Genomic DNA, 10,927 nt, shown 5'->3' with positions numbered 1-10,927 from the left:
ATTTGAAACCAACAACGTTCAAAAAATGGTCTTGGTCCACAGGACCAACATTTACAAAGACCAACTCCTTCGGTAACATGTATATAAAATTAAGGGCAAGACTCCCAGTATTGTATACTGAGACTCAAACTATATTAGTTCAAGGACACCATTCGGATAGCATAATGAGATTTTCTGACAATAAAAAGAAAGAAAAATATATACCCGAAAAATGCTGGACAATTGACGGCAAATACACATGTGCCAGATTGGCGATGGCCGACGAAACAGCCAAAAACTACGTCGAATCGTTACCTGAGCTAAATGAAAAAAATGCACTAAGAGTATCGATTCACCAATCCTTCTTAATATTGTATAGACAGAGACTGCAAGCACTATTTGAATTATTCAATACAGAAATACAAAAGTTAAAGCAAAGCACCACAAGAATCTTCAAAGTATTCTTTCGAAAAAGCAAATACCGCAGATCAGCTAGTCTAATACCAATCGTAGGAGAATTAGCTTCACGCTTATTTGGGCTATTGACCGAAGAGGACCTGGATATCCTAAGGGAAAACGTAAGAAAACTAAATAATGCCATGAACGTGACCTTACACGTCCAAAAAATATAAGCCAGTATAGCCAATTATCAGAGAGACAAAATTGAGGCAATTTCAAAAAAAATATCAAAGACAGTAAGCATAATGAATTATTTAAAGAATGAAGTAAATCGTGTGATTTTCGATTCAAGCCTCACCATGGCATCAATAGACATAGTGACAATGTCATTACTTAACTTGGCAACTGATGTTAGTAAATTCGAATTTGCATTATTTGCCCTTACTGGAGGAACCTTATCATATGAACTCGTGGATCCTTCGAACTTAAAAAGTATCTTAGATGAAATAAAAACACATCTAACGTTTGGTCTACACCTACCAACAGAGCCAAAAGTAGCAAACCTATTCCACTATTACACCAAACTAAAGGTTCACATCACGGAAATAAACGAACAACTATTTGCAGTAGTAACAATCCCATTAATAAATCAACAATCAATATATGACTTGTATAAAATTTCTACGTTTCCAGCCAATATAGGTAGAACTAATTCGTTCATGAGTATCACCCCCGAAGCGGAATACTTGCTAGTCGATCAAGATAGAAGGAAATACACCTTAGCAAATCCACAGGACCTTAAAGAATGTGTATCATTCAAAAACCTGGTATGTCAACTAACCTTGCCCATTTATAACGTAAAACCTGTATGTTAGATATATTTTTAAAAGAGACTCAACAAGAAGAAATCCCCAGTTCATGCGAAGCGCTAGTAGGTAGTACTAAACGAGAAATATTCATTCATCTTAGAAATGACCTGTGGCTATTTTCTGTCCCAAAAGAAACAGTCGGGACCATTTCATGTTACAATAACACTGAAAGAATCGATCCAAGCTACAGAACTGAACTACTATTACAAGATGTGGGAACAATAACCATAAAACAAGGGTGTCGATTAGTAACCAAAGAAGCCACGGTACAAACACCACTGATAACCACAAGCACGAATAAAATAAGCCCCAAGGTGGTCAATTTCAAACCAGTCAATTTATCGTATACAATTCCTAATATTGATAATGAAAAAGTAAAAGCCACAATATGGTCAAAAATAGAGAATGTCATAGGAACCTTACCACTAACAAAAATAAGAGAAGCCTTAGACTCTCAAATTCCTCTATTTACAAACGAAGACCAAAGATTGACGTATGTAGAAAGTAGATACGGACTATTCTCAACAAATTTTTGGTGGAATATCCTCCTGACGGTAGGATTCGTATTCATGATCTCCCTGACTATAAGAATGCTATTGACCCTGAATTACGGAAGAATTATGATAACACGTAGAAAAAGGGCAAAGACAGATCATATCGAGTCGAGTGAGATGCAAAACCTAAACCCGGAACTCCCTGATAACCCCTAAAAAAAAATAAGGTAGGACATGATCGAGTGAATGTGAATAGAGGTCCTCATTCGTGCCATGTCCAGTCCCAAATTTCTACTTATTGTTTGCATAAACCCATGCAGCTGCAAAGATGCATTTCTTAAGCAGCATGGACGCGCGTAAACAGTAAAGACTTGAAAATTTTTGAAAGACCTCTCTTACAACCATGTAGCCTACCTCGCATGTAGTTTTATAAGTGAAAATTAAATGCCAAAACAGATCAGCTTTGAATAATATTTAAAAATGTATTGAATATTAAACAATTGCTAAATGCGCATATATACATGCAAAAATTAATCACCAAATCTTGAAAATCTTATATAGTGTTATTTTTCGTAGATATAATCATTTTTCTTATGATTACCTAGCTTATATCGTAGTAGCCTAGTACTGCTGCAATATGCACTTAAAAGCATGAATATTGCTTTCATTCGTTTTATCTTTGAGTTTAACCGTACCCATATTAAATTGATATTATTAGTTCAACTAATCACAACTATTATTTCATATAATAGTCTCCATATAACATCGTATAAATTGTGAATTATTGCTGTATGTGTTTTAACTTATATAATTTTAAAGAGCATTTGATTCTGCCCAGATATTTATATTCCAGGAAGCAGAGTAATCAATGCAAATTAACCATTGGTGTACCAGCACGCAACACGGATACAACCAAGTAGCATCTACTCTCATCATTCGTCAACCACCGATAAGTACTCACCAAGGAAACCCCTGAAGACAATACCCTGACGACAATCCAAGTCACCCAAGCCTAGTACCAGGTAACACTACCCCCAAACAATATCGACAAATCAAGAACCCCATACATAGGTACATACCTGAATTAATGATTATCTAGAGAACCACCTTGACCGCAATGTCGTAAAAATACATAAAATCCGCCGATAACTATCATTAGACGGCAAGGTCCCAAGCATTAAATCCAAAGAACCAAGAACAACCCTGGAGTCAATCCCTCAAAGAATATATGTCTTAAGCCCCAAATAAGAGACAATATGTTGAACCAAGACCCCAAGTTTAAGTTTTAACACTATCCAATCATTATTGGAAGTCGCGAAACCAAACAATCCTCCATGAGAATAAGAAACAATCATAATTAATTTTGTGGGAAATATAAACTGTACGTGCAAACTTTCCCAAAATAAAGTGTTAGAGAAGAGACCAAACTAAGTTATCTTAGCCAAAATCCCAATGACTAAGCCCTCAATGATTGTGTATCATTGGGGCAGGAATCAAAGACAATGCGTCAAACATAGAACCTGAGATAAAGTTCTGTTCCAACCATAGTTACCCTTACAAGGCGTAACATAATAGAAGGACTAAATGTGAACAATTTACGGGAAACACAGACTTTACGAGTATTAGATATTCTCGAGGATAAAAGTTCCCAAGAAGAGATGCCCAGCGATCAAGATACCCATTTCATCTAATCAAGTCTCTAAATGTCATATGCCCAGGAAACTGTTCAACAAATCTATGACATCAACCCTTAGTATTTGACGTAACAAACCACGTATGGAGAATTTTGTGCAAGTAGTCATATGTATGAAAAACATAAACACTTATCCCAAGGAACAAGTGCGAAAAAACGAAACACCACAAAGACAAGCCATAAACAATTAGCCAACCCAGTAATTAATTGAATGGAAGCCCAAAGTAAGAGTGATAACGTATGTGAGTATTATAGACACGTAGAATGATGAAGTAAGTGTGAAGATCTTATATATCTAACTTGTAACTTTACTGAATATTGAGAAATTATTAATGTGTCAAAATTTTATTTGCAAATCATTTAATCCATATATATCAGTGCTCTTGAAGTCAGTTATTTATCGTATCATTATAGCGTCAGGTGGAAGTATTGTCAAGTATTAGAAAAGGCAAATATGTACCATTTTTAGTGATAAAATAGTTGCAAAAGCGGATTTTAATTAGTTAAGACCATGTAGAATTATTAGCATATCAGGTGGAAAAATTTTAATATTGGGTGGAGGAATAATAATTATCATGTAATCATATAGCCTAATGTGTTAGTCAATAGAAACTCTTTGGCCCTTTCGCCATAGAGTGAGTAGGTGATGGACTTTAAAGTAATGTCGTCGTATATGTAGTCTCATAAAGCAATCGGGAATATGAAAAAAAAGTTATACATTTCGCCAGAGCAGAGTTAATTCAAGTAATAAGTACTAAGCTAAATTCTTTTAAAGAAATATCAAAATTTGAAAGTGTAGAAAGAGTAGGATAACACAACGATGAGGACATCGCTAAGAATAAGAAGGATGATATGTAATGGGATCAATTTTCAAAAACATCAAAATTTTCCAATTAAAGTTACCCAAGTAAAATAACATCAACCAAAATATAAACCTGAAAATTCAAGTAACCTACAGATCGAGCAAGTCTCAAACGTTCAATTTAAAATAGTGAAACAAATGTATTTAATTCAAACATACAGTATAAGAATCTTTCCCACAGAAAATGTAATAAATAAATCCGATCCCGCGTCGCCAAAGCAGGCAATAAATATCATTCTGACCAAATCTTATATGACAGGTGACTAACAATGTAATTTAAATCTTAAGAGCTTGAAATTCCGAACTATACAGAGATGGTAGAATTTACTTTACAAGAGAATTGCCTTTCGATATATAAATTATGTTTGTGTAATCTAATTGCATTGTTCTGAAAACTGAGTTTAGAACCCTGTATCCAAGTTTAACTAAATCGTAATTTCCTTTAACAAATTTCACATAAGTAAATAATAAGTCTTCCGGAATCTAAGTGACATTTCGGTAGCAAAATGTTACAATGTAAAACTTTGTTTGTTGTGAAAAATTCAAAAGTGATATCTTAAAAGTCATAAATTGTAATTAAACTCAAGTAGCCCATTGGTATATCACTACCCAATAGTAATATAGGACATACAGTTGGAACCAATAGAATGAGTGTAATGTATTTTTTAGTAACGCCTGGACGTAACCTCTGGCGAATTTGCAGAGAGTAGATAGTTAGGACTTAGTAATTTTTGCGCCAGTCTTACAGGAGTCTTGTGCCAGTCTTATTACAGACTTATTTTCAGTCTATTATGTGAATTTTATATGAAATCTAAAAACAATTTTATTGAACGTTATTTGTTTTGCCCCAGTGAACAACTTTTAGTGTCTTTTACTGCAAAGTGCTCTTGATATTCCCGCCAAGCTCTGTAACAATTATGTGAGTAAAAATAAATACATTACTTTCTTATTTTATTCTCTTTATGTTAGTATTTCTCAAGATAGTTAGTCCTTGTGGCTCCACTCGCTCTCAAGGGAACCTGAAACTCTTCAATCTGATTTTGACTCAGTATGGCCATTAATACAAGCTCCCCATTTGAACCGCTAATTTAAGCTCCCCACACGCGAAATTCCGCCTCCAATCAGGTATGCTACTCACGAACCATCAACTAAGAGTTTAACTGAATTTCCCCATTGAATTAATTAATTGAAATTTCCCATATGAGGAAACACCAGAAAATATAAGAACAAATACTCTTTTCTTAAGAACCCCCCCCCCCATTAGAGTTGGTTTCCCTCCAATCACTTTTGTCTGTTAAAAAGGGCATTAGCCCTTTCAATTTCCAACCGAATGAGCCCTTTTTTAGTTTCTAAGACAACACCTTCTGTAAAAATCTTATATGCACCCAGGGCATAACTTAAAACCCTTGCCCCGAGGGTTGTGTGTGTGTGTGGGGGGGGGGGGGGGTTATCATCCTCAAAAACCTAATTTCCAGAACTTTAAACTACGTTGAACAAAATGGCAATCTCGAAATTTTGAATGGATGTGTTTGGGGAAATGGTGGGCACGAGAGAGGGGTTAGTTGCCCTCCAATCACTTACTATTACAAAGTGCACTAGCCCTTTCAATTTACAATCGAATGAGCCCTTTTTAAAGTTTGTACGACAATCTTTTCTACAGAAACCTTATGTGCCTCCAGGGCATAACTTACAACCCTTACCCTGAGGGCTGTTGGCGGTTATCATTGTCAAAGACGTAACTTCCAGAACATTCAACTACGTTGAACAAAATGGCTACCTCAAAATTTTGATTTGATGTTTTTGAGGAAATGGTGGGCGTAAGAAGGGGGTTAGTTGCCCTCCAATTACTTGGGATTATTAAAAAGGGCACTAGCCCTTTCAATTTCCAATGGAATGAGTCCCTTTTCAACTTTCTACGACAACACTATCTAAAAAAACCTTATATCTCCCCAGGGCATAACTTACAACCCTTGCCCGAAGGGGTTTGGGGGGGGGGTTCGTCATCCTCAAAGGTATAATTTGCAGAACTTTTAACTACGTTGAACAAATTGGCTATCACAATATTTTGATTAGATGTTTTTTTGGGAAAGGGTGGGCGTGAGAGGGGGTAAGTTGCCATCCAATCAATTTTGACTTTAAAAAGGGCACTAGCCCTTGGAATTTCCATTCGAATGAGCCCTTTCTGAAATTTCTACGACAACACTTTCTATGAAAACCTTATATGCCCCCAGGACATGACTTACAACCCTTGACCTGAGGGATGTGGGGAGTGTCCTCCTCAGACATAATTTCCAGATCTTTAAACAATGTTGAACAAAACGGCTATCTCAAAATTTTAATTGGACGTGTTTGGGGAAATGGTGGGCGTAGAAGGGGTGTTAGTTGCCTTGCAATCACTTACGGCTATTGGAAAGGGCACAAGCCCTTCTAATTTTCAATCGAATGAGCCCTTTTCGAAGTTTCAACGACAACTCTTTCGATAGGAAGTGCCCTAGTCTGGAAAACAAAAAAAATAATAAATAAAAAATAATACATCGTGCCAACATCGTTCTTTACTTTGGCAGCGCTATTGCGCTGCCTATGATAGCCTCTGGGATTATTGCCTCTATGCATAAATATTTATTTAGGACTAAACTCCTCCCGGTTATGCATTACGGGTTTGAGCTGTGGGGTTTTAGAGAAAGGGAAGATTTGGAGAAAATGCAAAGGAATTATTTTAAGGGAGTTTTTAGGGCCCATGGATGCACTCAGTGTTGTACTGGAGGGGGATTTAGGACTAAGTAGGTTAAGCAAAGATAGTTTAATAAGAATGGTGAAGTTTTGGATAAAAATTTTAAGAAGTAAATATAGGCTAGGGAAAGAAGCGTATTTTAAGTTGTTGGAGGATAAGATAGAGGTAGGGTGGCCGCAAGAAATTAAGAAAATTTTAGATGAAGTAGGACATTCGTATTTTTGGAATGAAGGTAAGGGATCGAATTTGGATAAAGTGGTTGCTAAGGTAAAAGAAAGGTTATACGAGCAACAATACATGAGTGGCAGGCTCGGAAGGAGGCCTTGGGACCTCTGAGTCTGTATAGTACGGTAAAAGACACTTGAGGGGAGGGGGGAGAAGCTTATTTTAAGTTGGAGTTGAAAGGGGAAAAAATAAAATGGATTTTGAATTTAAGGGGAGGGTCGATAGATATTGGGGAAAGAGAGAGAAAATTTAGGGGTCATTGTGTTAACCCAGTCCCTTGTCCGATACGTGAGGAAGATGGTGAGGATATTTTTCCTTTTTTGGGGAATTGTAAAGAATTGGCATATTTGAGAAATGAGTGTTTTTCGTTATTGTTGGCAGATAGAAGGTGGGTGGAAGGGATTGTAGGATCACGAGTTCAAATGGCATTAAGGAATCTGACTAAGTATGTTGAAGAAAGGATGATACATCGTGAAAGATGTATCTCCTTGTAAATATTTTTATGAAGATTTATATATAAGTACGTTTTTTTTTTAATTTATTTGTGTTTTGTTGTTTATGCTCTGTTTTTTCCTATAGCCCGATGGTTTCTTTTGGAAATGCATACATGCATATATATTATGATGTACGTATCTTTTTTATTGTATAATCCTAATTATTTATTTATAGTATGATTATTCATATGATCTTATAATCCAAATCATTATTTATGTATAGTATGAAAACAGTAAGATTGACTGTTTTTCCGAATGTTGGTGGTGTGGTGAAAAAAGTCTTTGTCACATATTTGCCCAAAATTGTTTTATTGTGACGTTGCCCCCTTCTTCAAAAGCTTACCTCGTTAGATGACCTTGAAGGATAAATTTTCTTTCCTGATTTACAACTCATCTAGAGCCAAGACAGGATTTACAAAATGTATTTCGAGTTGTTTAGATTTTTTCTTGAAGAGGAACTCACCCTTAGCTAATGTTTGGCTCATAATATTTTTCTTTCGAAGATTCAAGTTCCTATTGTGCTTCTTGATATTCCTGTTATAATTATAAAATCGAAAAAAAGTTTAACTAAATATGTCTTGTTCTGAACTAGTTGTAGTAATCCTTATATTCCAGAAAGTTTCACTTACTTTCTAAAAGGTTTGCCACGGGAGATTTGCAAAACTGGTGGAAAAACCCAGATCTTCTAGTTGCATGCATAACTTTGTCTACAATTATGGGCAAACTGCAGACAGCCACGTACCGGAGTAAAAAGTTCTTTCTATTTACAAACGAAACACAAATTTGTCAAAGACCTCGTCCAACATATGGTCAATGAGATTGCCCGTACAAGCAAGATTATTGACTCTTCACCCTCGGTCTTCTGGCGTCTTCCAGAGGAAGATAATTCTTCCAATGGCTCTCCTAGCATATCAAAATATATTCAGTGCAACTATTTCAGAGACCCGTTTGTGGCCTTCGTGGTTGCACCGTCTATGATGTGCTTGTATAACGATAAGCTTCAGGTTTTGAATCCAAAAGCTAAATGTATCGAAAAGCTAAAGTCTATACCTGGCATCTATCCAAGTCTTGACAGCAACCCTCTCCTCCAGTGTCTATTATTGCTGTTACGGAGGATTTTCAATACAAGTATAATGCCTGACAACTTCGGTTTTGGATTGGTGCAAAAGACAAACAAGCTACCCTTATACCCATATAGTCTCGTATAGTCCAACCGCTGTGTCGGCTGCGTTTTGAAAGCGGATTGTATCCCTTATTTTCAGAGAAGTTGCGCTCAGGTACACCACTCTGGTTTTCCGCTAAAAAGAATTCAGGACAGGAATATGCCCCCAGCATCATGGTGATCTTTTCAATATGAGTAAATGCAGCGTTCTTGGAGCCCTTAATGCTAGTAGAGACTTTGATTCTGGCATCCATGGCCATGTTCCGCTTAAGGCCTACGAATGGGATGAACCTGCGTGTATCTGACTGCCGCTGTACAACATGTATCACAAACTAATGACTGCAGTCCTCATTCCTTCTCTTTCAGGCTTTCGTAATTCCTAGAAATGCTCCATTTCAAGAAAAGTGGGCATCAAGATGGTAATTATCTCCATAACTGTTCAACAACGCTATCATCGAATGACAAAAAGCACTAAAGCCGTCGTGGTTTTTTCATTAGTGAACTTTCACTACTAGATTTCGCTGTCAATATTCTCTATTTGTCCCGCTCAGCATCCATGTATCAGCAGAACTATGTGTCACTTTTAAAGGCGTACGACAGATTTGATTTTCGTTAAATGAATTTAAGACTGAACTACTTGTTATCAACAGTTCAAAAAATAAAATACCAAGTAACCTTAATGTAAACAATGGTAATACCTTGATTAAATCCTGCGCGAACAATCTTGTACCTGGGCCTTCTTGTTGCGTCCACGTTGATTGATACAAGGTCAGCTCTGATTCACTACTTCCGTTCCCGTCTTCGAACATCATATAGATCATTTGACGCCAGCAAGAAATACTGCTACAACCCCTCATCAGCTCACTCTGACTCTCTTTAGGAAAATCTTCACGGCATCGGAAACGAAGGTTATACAAAGCTCAGTCTACAGATATGCCAAGTTTCTCTTGCACCCCCCCCCCCTATGCTAAGAAAATGGAAAAGAAAATGTTTTTTCGATAAGTTTTGTTTTAATTTTTTTTGACGCAAAGTGTATCCATAATAATAGCAACAATTATAGTCACACTTATAAATAAAATCAAAATTCTGTATAACTACAATGTCAATTATGCATACCATTCGCACTTTGTTGAACTAAACATTGTTCAAATTTCAAGCATAAGATTTACAATTAACCAGTCAGAGTAAGTGTTTCAGGCATAATTTTTGAAATGAAAAAGAAGGAATTTTGGGAAAGCAGTTTTCTTTTCTTTAAGAGGAAATCGGCAAAAAGACATAGTATTAGTAGGCAATAGTTGGGAACAAATTCGTGTAGGATTTCAAAAAAGAATTTTATACCAATTCTTTTTTTCGCTGTAGTAGTACAAGAGTGACGTTAAAATCAAGGGAGAACATAATTTATCCATGCATATTTTTTTTTCATCAACATGTATGATTATGGTTAGGCTAAGGCATATGTATCTTCGTCTACACGAGATCTAGTTCGTCAGAATGGATTATGTCATATCAGGTCACCTAACAAGGATTCGACGACACATGATTCTTGCTGATTTAGTAAATAGTTTAGAAGATCTAGTAAGTTGTATCCTTTATAATGCCTTTGTATCCCTATTATCCATAGAACGGCATGACATTTTGCCCGTGATAATCGGTCAAGGAAGTATCATCCCACATCCAAAGGCGAGGCTCTGTTTTCTGCTTAACGATTCGCTGTCTTTGTCATCCCCTTTGAGAAAGGGCCATAAATGTATAATAGCATGAGCCATTAGGGATTTTTTTACTATTTAGTTCCAAATATCAAACTGGCTTTCAAATCATGGCGATTTTTAAGAGTTGAAGATAGAACCCTGAAAAAGACAATTCCTGCAAAAAGTTTCCAAGTCTTATTTTCGCTCTTGTGAATAATCAAAAAGATGTTAGATATACCCGAAGTTACTTTGTTACGACGATATAGCGCAAATATACCGAGACTCAAACCTGATCTCTTTAAGTCCTAACTATAACGAAAGTAGCCTTGAT

The 10,927-nt window shown here is 36.3% G+C and overlaps 1 pseudogene; it reads left to right on the top strand.

The window, feature by feature from the left end:
* Window positions 1-254: 254 nt before the first annotated feature.
* Window positions 255-1,957, top strand: LOC148939367 (uncharacterized; annotated as a pseudogene).
* The last annotated feature ends 8,970 nt before the right edge of the window (window positions 1,958-10,927 follow it).

The sequence above is a fragment of the Artemia sp. Qi Xiang Cuo genome, chromosome 21, assembly GCF_049724085.1.
Source record: "Artemia sp. Qi Xiang Cuo chromosome 21, ASM4972408v1, whole genome shotgun sequence".
In the NCBI taxonomy this organism is placed as follows: Eukaryota; Metazoa; Arthropoda; class Branchiopoda; order Anostraca; family Artemiidae; genus Artemia; species Artemia sp. Qi Xiang Cuo.
Note: the sequence above shows the minus strand (reverse complement) of the source record. Positions and strands in the feature narration are given on the sequence as shown.